Raw genomic sequence first — 8,613 nt, forward strand, 5'->3', positions numbered from 1 at the left:
CGCCTCACAGTAGTACCCCTTATACATATTATGCCACAGTAGAGCCACTTATACACATTACGCCACAGTAGAGCCCCTTATACACATTATGCCATATTAGAGCTCCTTATACACATTACTCCACAGTTGAGACACTTATACACGTTACACCACAGTAGAGCCCTTTACACACGTTACACCACAGTAGAGCCTCTTATACACATTACACCACAGTAGAGCCCCTTATACACGTTACACCACAGTAGAGCCCCTTATACACGTTACACCAAAGTAGAGCCCCTTAATTATACACAATGCACCACAGTAGAGCCCCTTAAACACATTATGCCATGGTAGAGCTCTTTATACACATTACACCACAGTACAACCACTTATACACATTACTCCACAGTGAGCCACTTATACACGTTACACCACAGTAGAGCCTCTTATACATATTATGCCATGGTAAAGCTCCTTATAAACATTACACTTGTACACTAGCATTTGTATCATCTCGATTAGACTACTGTAAATGCCCTCTACCTTGGTCTCCCAGCAAAAGAATTGCACCGCTTACAGCTGGTGCAAAACACAGCTGCCAGGCTGTTAACCAACCAGCCCCGTTCTAGCTACATAACACCCATCCTCTACTCCCTTCACTGGCTGCCTGTAAGATGGCGAATCATCTTCAAGATTGGTTTACTGAGTTTTAAAGCATTACATGACCAGGGCCCAAGGTACCTGAAGCAGCTTCTGACCCCATACTGCCCCATTCGATTACTGCGATCTGTAGATGAAGGACTTTTAGCAGTACCTAGAATCTCCCGTAATTTATCCGGGGGTCGAGCTTTTAGTCATGTGGCTCCGACTCTATGGAACTCACTTCCCCGCACAGTGCGAGAGGCCCCAACTATAGAATCCTTCAAAAGTAGACTCAAGACTTTCCTGATTACTCAAGCATTTCCATAATGTCCCTTTTAGTATCTTCATGCTTCTGTATTTTATGAAAATGTACTTCATTATTTTCTGTACTATATTATGCTATGTATCTGTTAAGCGCCTTGAGTCCTATTGGAGAAAGAGCGCTATATAAATAAAATTATTATTATTATTATTATTATTATTATTACACCACAGTACAGCTACTTATACGCATTACTCCACAGTAGAGCCACTTATACACGTTACACCACAGTGCATAATGCAGGGTTGGTGCAGGAATTTTGAGAAATAACTTCCACAGGTTGGGTATTCCACCCTCACAAGGTACCAGGTGAGACAGCCAACTTGGGCACACTGGGTAGGATTACCCTGGATGGAAGAGTCTACCCCTAGAAGAGATGACACAAAATAGGGTGATTGCAGCATCATAACGCTCAGAGTAGGGTCCCAACAACACTATCAGGAACATATATTTTTCATCCCATCCACAAACATACCAGATGAGGCAGCCATGTTGGGTGCACTATGAAGGTTACACTGTGGGAGGTGAGCCATATAAGGGCCCAATGCATATATGGGGAAACTGACACTTGTGTAGTAGTATGATATACCCTGTACAGAAAGATCCACATTAAGTACAGTGGAGCCCCTTCTACACATTATGCCATGGCAGAGCCCCACCTCATCATCATTCCTCCTCTTCATCATCATTCTTCAAATTTTATGGGGTGCAAAAATGGCAATATGTTAGCAATTTTGCTGTGGGATGCCTATAAAATAATTACTACTTTGCAGAAGAATCTGCACTTTACCAAACTGCACCCTCATACATTGAACCATTATGTGTTTGCTGGACTCTTACAGTGGGCTAAATACCTGAGAGCACTACTACAAGATCTGAGCTGAAACCTCTCCCACAGGCCATTTGTATGGTACATTTTGCAAGGGGTGTGCAGTAAGTTTCTGGATGAACAGAAAGTGTTATTTTTACAAACAAAGTGAACAATATATTTTTTCTAAGTATCAGAGGAGTCTATGCAAAGTTGCATGCGCTCAAACCACTTGATGAAGCAGCTAGACCAGTCAGAAAAAAGTATGTCTTCTACATGCTGGATGAAGGTCTCCACTGCAGCTTCCAGTGACTCAAAACGAATCCCATGCATCTTGCGCTTGATTTGTGGGAAAACTAACAAGTTGCAGGGGGCTAGGTCTAGACTATATGGCTGATGACCAAGCTCCAGTAAATCCATCACTTTCCTGGACTTGTGGGTAGGTGTGTTGTCATGGAGAAGGGCACCACGAGTGCAAGTTCTTGGATTGCACCTGGAAATGGCTTCCAGCTTTTGAGGCAGGCATTGGTTGGTATACCAGTCCCCAGTGACAGTGCACTGCTGCACGAGTGTACGGCAGCTACATGACCAGTCTTGCCCACAAAAACAGCCATCATCTGCTTGGCCATGCTGTGCTCCTGCGGGATTCCTCGCCACTGGTAATCTCCTAGAGTTTGAGTGGCTGCATCAAACCTGGCCAGCATATTGTGGCACCAAGTCACCCGAGCCTCCTTCTACTCTCGAATCAGTTAATGAGGCACCTAATTTGCAGAAACCTTGCTCAGGCCAAGCATTTTGTGGCGTATCAGGCTTATGGATCCAAATGAGATGCCTATCTTCTTCTCTATTTGGGCCACAGTCAACCTGGTGTCCACCTCAACTATGGCCTGCATGGCAACAATGTTGTCCTCGGTGATGGCAGATGCAGGTCGGCCGCAGCACTCCTCTTCTTCCAGGGACTGTCTCCGATGCCAAATTCTGCAAACCACTCAAACACAGTGGTTCAGCATGGTGCTTTCTCCCAAAAAGCAGCTCGCAGTCAGCCAAGCTCTCCTGCTGTCGCAGACCACTCTTGTAGTCGTAGAGACCATGGCTCTCCAGTGGCCTCTGTTAGGCTCCATAACGAGTTTGTGAAGGAAGTGAACATGCTGACTTCTTCAGTGTGCAGTGCTGCCTATGGCCCTCATTCCGAGTTGATCACACATAGCAACTTTTTGCTACTCGTGCGATCAACTTGACGCCGCATATGGGGGAGTGTATTTTAGCATAGCAGGGCTGCAATCGCTTGTGCAGCCCTGCTATGCTAAAAAAGTTTCCTGCAAAACAAGACCAGGGTAAGAGTTACTTACCCAGTGCGACGGATCCAGCGACGAAGGTCCCAGGTTTGACGTCAGACATCCGCCCTCCAAACGCCTGGATCCGCCTGCGTTCGCCTCACCACGCCTTGAAAATGGTCGGTTGATGCCCCGGAACGCCTCCCGCCTGTATTCTTTATGCGATCGCCGCTGCAATCACTTTTTGCGCTGGCGGCATCGCTGCCCTGCGACGCCCATCGACCGGGCAACGATGCACATGCGCATTGCGGGCGCCACGCAGCCGCAGTCCCGATCCGTTCACACCGCAGTGAAGAACCGCTGCATGCGAATGGGTCTGAATGACCCCCTATATACAATTCTGTGCCTCTGCATTTCACAGGAACTTTAGTCAGAGATTACAATTCACAACCCGTCAGATTGTGTCTACTCTGGTGAGGGGCCACTGCTTGCACCCATTATCACCTCCTATCAGTACAGAGCACAGGCCTGCACTGCACATGTGAGGGCCCCAGAGCATGCATGGCATGCTCAGATGTTACAAAGCATGAATATTGGTGCAGAAAGCACCTAACTGTCCATCTATCCTGCTCTCAGCAAGGCATGCCAGATCCACCCACCTCCGCTCATAAGACGTAAGATATTGCAATGCCACACACACACTGCCAGGTTCAAATGCATAATGTACATGCATAGCTTAGAATCAGTCGCACAAATACCATATACATGTCATATACACGGCAATAGACAGATGTTCGCATTTCCGCAGATGATTCTTACTGCGAGTAGATGGCAGGTGCATTTTTACATGGAGTCACTTAATAAAGTAACAGTACATGTTAATACGGAAACACACTGTATATTTTATTGGATCATTGTGTTTATTATTACCTTTTGTTGTTTGTGGTATTGAGAGAACATTAAATATTGTATCTTCGCTGTGTGTGCCTGTGCCAAGTGCGTGCGTAGCAGAATATCAATCCTGTGTTAATTAAGCAATAGAGCGATTGCTACCAGATGTTAAATAGCAGTAACACAGGAAGAGTGGTATTATCAGACTAAATAAAGGGGGGCTCAGTAAGGACTGCACCAGTGCTGCCGACAAGCTGGAGCACAACTTCTGCTAATCATTCCAAGACCTTTTCCCTGTGTGATTAACCCTTTCCTAACTAGGACCCGGTGGCTTCTGTGACGATAGCTGGCATCTTGTCAAGAAGATATTTTAGGCCAGGCCTTGTGATGATGGGCGTACAAAATCTTGTATGGCGGGATCTAATGTTGTCTGAGATCGCTGGAGGTGCGGGTAGTCGGCCATTCTCCGGCTGCAGCACAGTCCAAAATTTAAATAGGGGAGCCACACCAACTGCCAGTGAGTCCTAGGTGGCGATGTCTGGCAGTGTTTGGGGTGGCAGTTGGTGTGGCCCCACTATTTGAATTTTGGACTGTGCTGCAGCCCCACCTCTGTAACTGCCACTGGCAAGGAAGTCCAGAATCAGAGCATTTTGGAGGGTATGGCCAGCAACCCGCCCCTCCGGCGATCTCGGACTGCATTACATCCCGCCGCTGATGTGAAAACTTTCTTTGGAGTACAGTAGAACACTGATTATCTGAGCTGGAAATACTACAACAGGTGACACACTATCACAAAGAGGGAAGAAGCAGCATTTGCACGGATGCATTTTACCAAATATTAAAATGTTGCCCAAGCAACAATATTAGTTACCTTGTGATGGCAATCAGCGACGGACTGGGGCTCAAAAACGGCCTGGGCATTTGTGAGCGGCACGCGCGCTTGTCACGGGGCACGACAATGTACAGGGGCATGGCCCCATTACCATGGCGACGCTTGCTGGGGGCGGCTGAACCAAAGCCGGAGGCTGCGCTGCGTGCGGCCTTCCCGGCTCTCTGAGGGATCGGATCGGCCCACCTGCCCATCGGCCCTTCTGGTATGTGCAGCTCTGATGGCAATAGATAGGATCAAAGGGCGGATTGCCACTTTTTATCTTTCAATCAAAACATTTCGGTGTAGCTTATGTTAGCTAAAGTGGCGGCTAACTGTCACCTACTGACCCTAACTGTCACCAGCTGTCACTGCTTGACCAGAGCCCCCTGGTGACTCTTGTCCATCCATGTCACTAAGGAATGTGTCTAAATGCTTATTTCAAGAGGGGCTGTTGCAGAACAGCCGGAGAACAACATTAAACATACAAAGATAACAGCACAGAAACACATTACATAGCATGTCCTCACAGTGGGTTTTTCGTGACAAAATTTGTAAGGTATTTCACATTCTGCACTCAGTGTTTGTCATACAGGTGAAGAACCAAATGGAAATGCTCCTGAACCTAACGCTGGACAGCTGGGATCCAGTGATGGCGACTAAGCAGCACAGAATGATGAGATTAGCAGACAGATACCTTTCATGGGGGTGATTCAGAGCTGATTGTAGATGTGCTAAAAATAGCACAGCATGTCAAGTTCTACTCCCCTCCCGCAGAGGTGCGAAAGCATCGTACGGCGGTGATGCTTTCGTGCCTGGCAAGTAGCTCCCTGCCTACGCAGCCTAGCTACCCGCCATGTTTTGGGTCGCAGCAGCTGAGTGTGATGTCAACCCAATGAGATGCTTTCGCATCTCACTGCGCGTGCGCACAACACATAGGGCTTCAGGGTGCGACCGCTGCCGTTGCAGCAATCAGCTCTGAATTAGGTCCAATGTTTGGACAGCTGTAACTGTGAATATTATGGATGGAGTCCAAGGGTTTTAGTCTCAGCATTGTTATTGGGTGAGATGGGTGTGATTTACCAGCTAACAGCAGGCCTGGATTACAGTCTGGGATGTTTAAAAATGAAATGTGGTAGCACCTTTGTATTCTCCATCCAGAAATCCATTCCTGACCACTGACCTGGCATCTAGCGTTAGCACCTGTATGAGGTCATCTGGAATCCCGTTAGGTATTGTACGGTTTTGAAATATACTACAGTGACTTGCCAAACATCTTAATGAGTATTTTAAACATTGAAGCAGCCCAGATATCATCATCTCTTTGGATGCCTGAGGAGCTGACACTCTAATGTAATGTGCCAAAAAAGTATTTCATTCATGGGAGCCCTGATAGGTGCTTAGCACCCTGTCACCCATCTCAGATTGTGTTTCCTTTCTGAATATACTTTAAGAAAATTGGCCCCATGAGAACTCTTAATCCTTTGCAAAAGTCCTGAACATACACAGAATTAAAGACTGGTAGCTAGTGATCCTCAAAGATGATGGAGATTGTGTTCCAGATCAATAGCAATAGAAAACACAACTGTGTAATATGCCACCTGACAGCCATCCCCTCATCCTGTATGATTAATGGCAGCATACAGATCACACTTTGATTCATCTCTTCCGTCTCTGTGGTCCCCTGTGTCACATTTGTTCCACAGCATGCAGTAAATCTGCCCAGGGATGTAATAGTGTGAGATACCATTTCACCTCGTAAGATAACAGACTCCTTGGGGCCATATTTACAAATTGGTGGTCTCATATACTGCTGTACTGCTAATAACATGCAGCTCAATACATAACTTTAGCATTTTAGCGTGAATCTAAAGCTGTTTATTTTATTTTCTCCAAAGAGTAAAAGCTGGACAGTTATGGCTATGAGAAGGTTTCCTACAGAAACAGCAGGTAAGGATTGGGCTGGAAAATGACTCACTTGATGCAGAACATATTGAAAATTAACTTTCAATAATATAAAGGAATCACTAGGTTTAGATAGATTGATGTATCACCTTAGTAACTAGTCATCATGTGACTGGTTAACATTATAAACAGCCTTTGTGATGTCACTGCTGTCAGTAATCAGTTCTATTTGCTTATGGTAGATGCAAGATTCAAGTGGCCTAAGGGACCTTTTACCTCAGGGGGAGGAGCCACAACACAAGGGGGAGGAGCGAGGCCAGTGGGATAGTTCCTCTACTATCCACGCCACCAACTATTATCTTTAGTAATCAAATGGCGAGCGAAGCGGAGCGAAGCGGAGCGAAGCGGAGCGAGTCACTGAGCCCGAAGCGTGGCGAGCGAAGCGAGCCCGCGAGGGTACTTTTTGGGTACCCTGTTCTGCTGTAGCTCCCCCCCCTGGTAACGTGTCTCCTCCCCTAGTGACGGCAGAAGGTCCCTTCTCCAACTCCGATTTAGAACCAACCATTTGCTTATTTCACTTCACACAGTGTGTGGTCTCTGGGAACATGGCGCTCATGCCGTGTTCCCAGGACATCTCTGTTGCGCATGCGCGAATCACCTTAAAAAAATAGCCGTGGCGGCCATTTTCCGAATTATATTTGCTGCTGTGCAGTCAGAACTGGGACAATGGAGAGGTGAGTATAATTAAATGAATGGGTGCAGGGTGTGCAGTGTGTGGGCTACCCTGGACACAGGGGCCCATCTGTACCGCACACTTTGTACTCATTAGATACGCCAGTGCTCCTGCACTCCCTGAAGAATGGTTACTCCTCCCGTATCCAACCCCTTGCTAGTGAAGTGGGCAGGACAGGGAGTATAATACCTGAAATCACAGTCCGTGAAGAGGGGGGCGAGGCTTAGTGAGGCAATTCTATGCTAATCGCATTTTTTTGTAGAATTAATTAAACTACGGTATTATTAAATTATTATTGTTAAATTATTTATTTATTTCAATTAACCCCAGTACTCCGCAACTTGTGGACCTATGGATGCATCTCAAGGCAAAGAACCATGGAAAAGTTTGTAAGAACTCAGACTGAATCTAAGGGTTATTAATGCAGCTTAATAAAAAGCAGTGGCAATCATTTAGATAGCTGTATTGACTACTGTTCATTTAAGCTTGTGTATATACAACTGTCTCCAGGCTTTAATGCCTGAGGAACCACCAATTACTAGCACCTGTGCTTAGCTCCCAAACCAGAGACCCCAAGCACTGGCATCAATCAGTTGTTCTAGTTATGGGGAGGAGGAGACAAATTCCATATTTGAACCTGCCTAAAGACTGTTTCACACACAAACAGGATTTGTCCGGACGGCAAAGAGACGGACAAAGGCCCTCATTCCGAGTTGTTCGCTCGGTAAATTTCATCGCATCGCAGCGATTTTCCGCTTAGTGCGCATGCGCAATGTCCGCACTGCGACTGCGCCAAGTTAATTTGCTATGAAGTGAGGATTTTTACTCACGGCTTTTTCTTCGCTCAGGCGATCGTAATGTGATTGACAGGAAATGGGTGTTTCTGGGCGGAAACAGGCCGTTTTATGGGCGTGTGGGAAAAAACGCTACCGTTTCCGGAAAAAAAACGCAGGAGTGGCCGGAGAAACGGAGGAGTGTCTGGGCGAACGCTGGGAGTGTTTGTGACGTCAAACCAGGAACGACAAGCACTGAACTGATCGCAGATGCCGAGTAAGTCTGAAGCTACTCAGAAACTGCTACGAGGTGTGTAATCGCAATATTGCGAATACATCGTTCGCAATTTTAAGATGCTAAGATTCACTCCCAGTAGGCGGCGGCTTAGCGTGAGCAACTCTGCTAAAATCGCCT

The 8,613-nt window shown here is 46.5% G+C and overlaps 1 long non-coding RNA gene across 1 annotated transcript; it reads left to right on the plus strand.

The window, feature by feature from the left end:
- The first annotated feature begins 4,925 nt into the window (after positions 1 to 4,925).
- On the plus strand, positions 4,926 to 7,864 carry LOC134956762 (uncharacterized). The gene is made up of 3 exons (XR_010186157.1): positions 4,926 to 5,013; positions 6,686 to 6,737; positions 7,756 to 7,864. It is a non-coding gene; the product is annotated as an uncharacterized LOC134956762 (long non-coding RNA).
- Positions 7,865 to 8,613: the final 749 nt, after the last annotated feature.

This window comes from Pseudophryne corroboree, chromosome 9 (assembly GCF_028390025.1).
Source record: "Pseudophryne corroboree isolate aPseCor3 chromosome 9, aPseCor3.hap2, whole genome shotgun sequence".
Taxonomy (NCBI): domain Eukaryota; kingdom Metazoa; phylum Chordata; class Amphibia; order Anura; family Myobatrachidae; genus Pseudophryne; species Pseudophryne corroboree.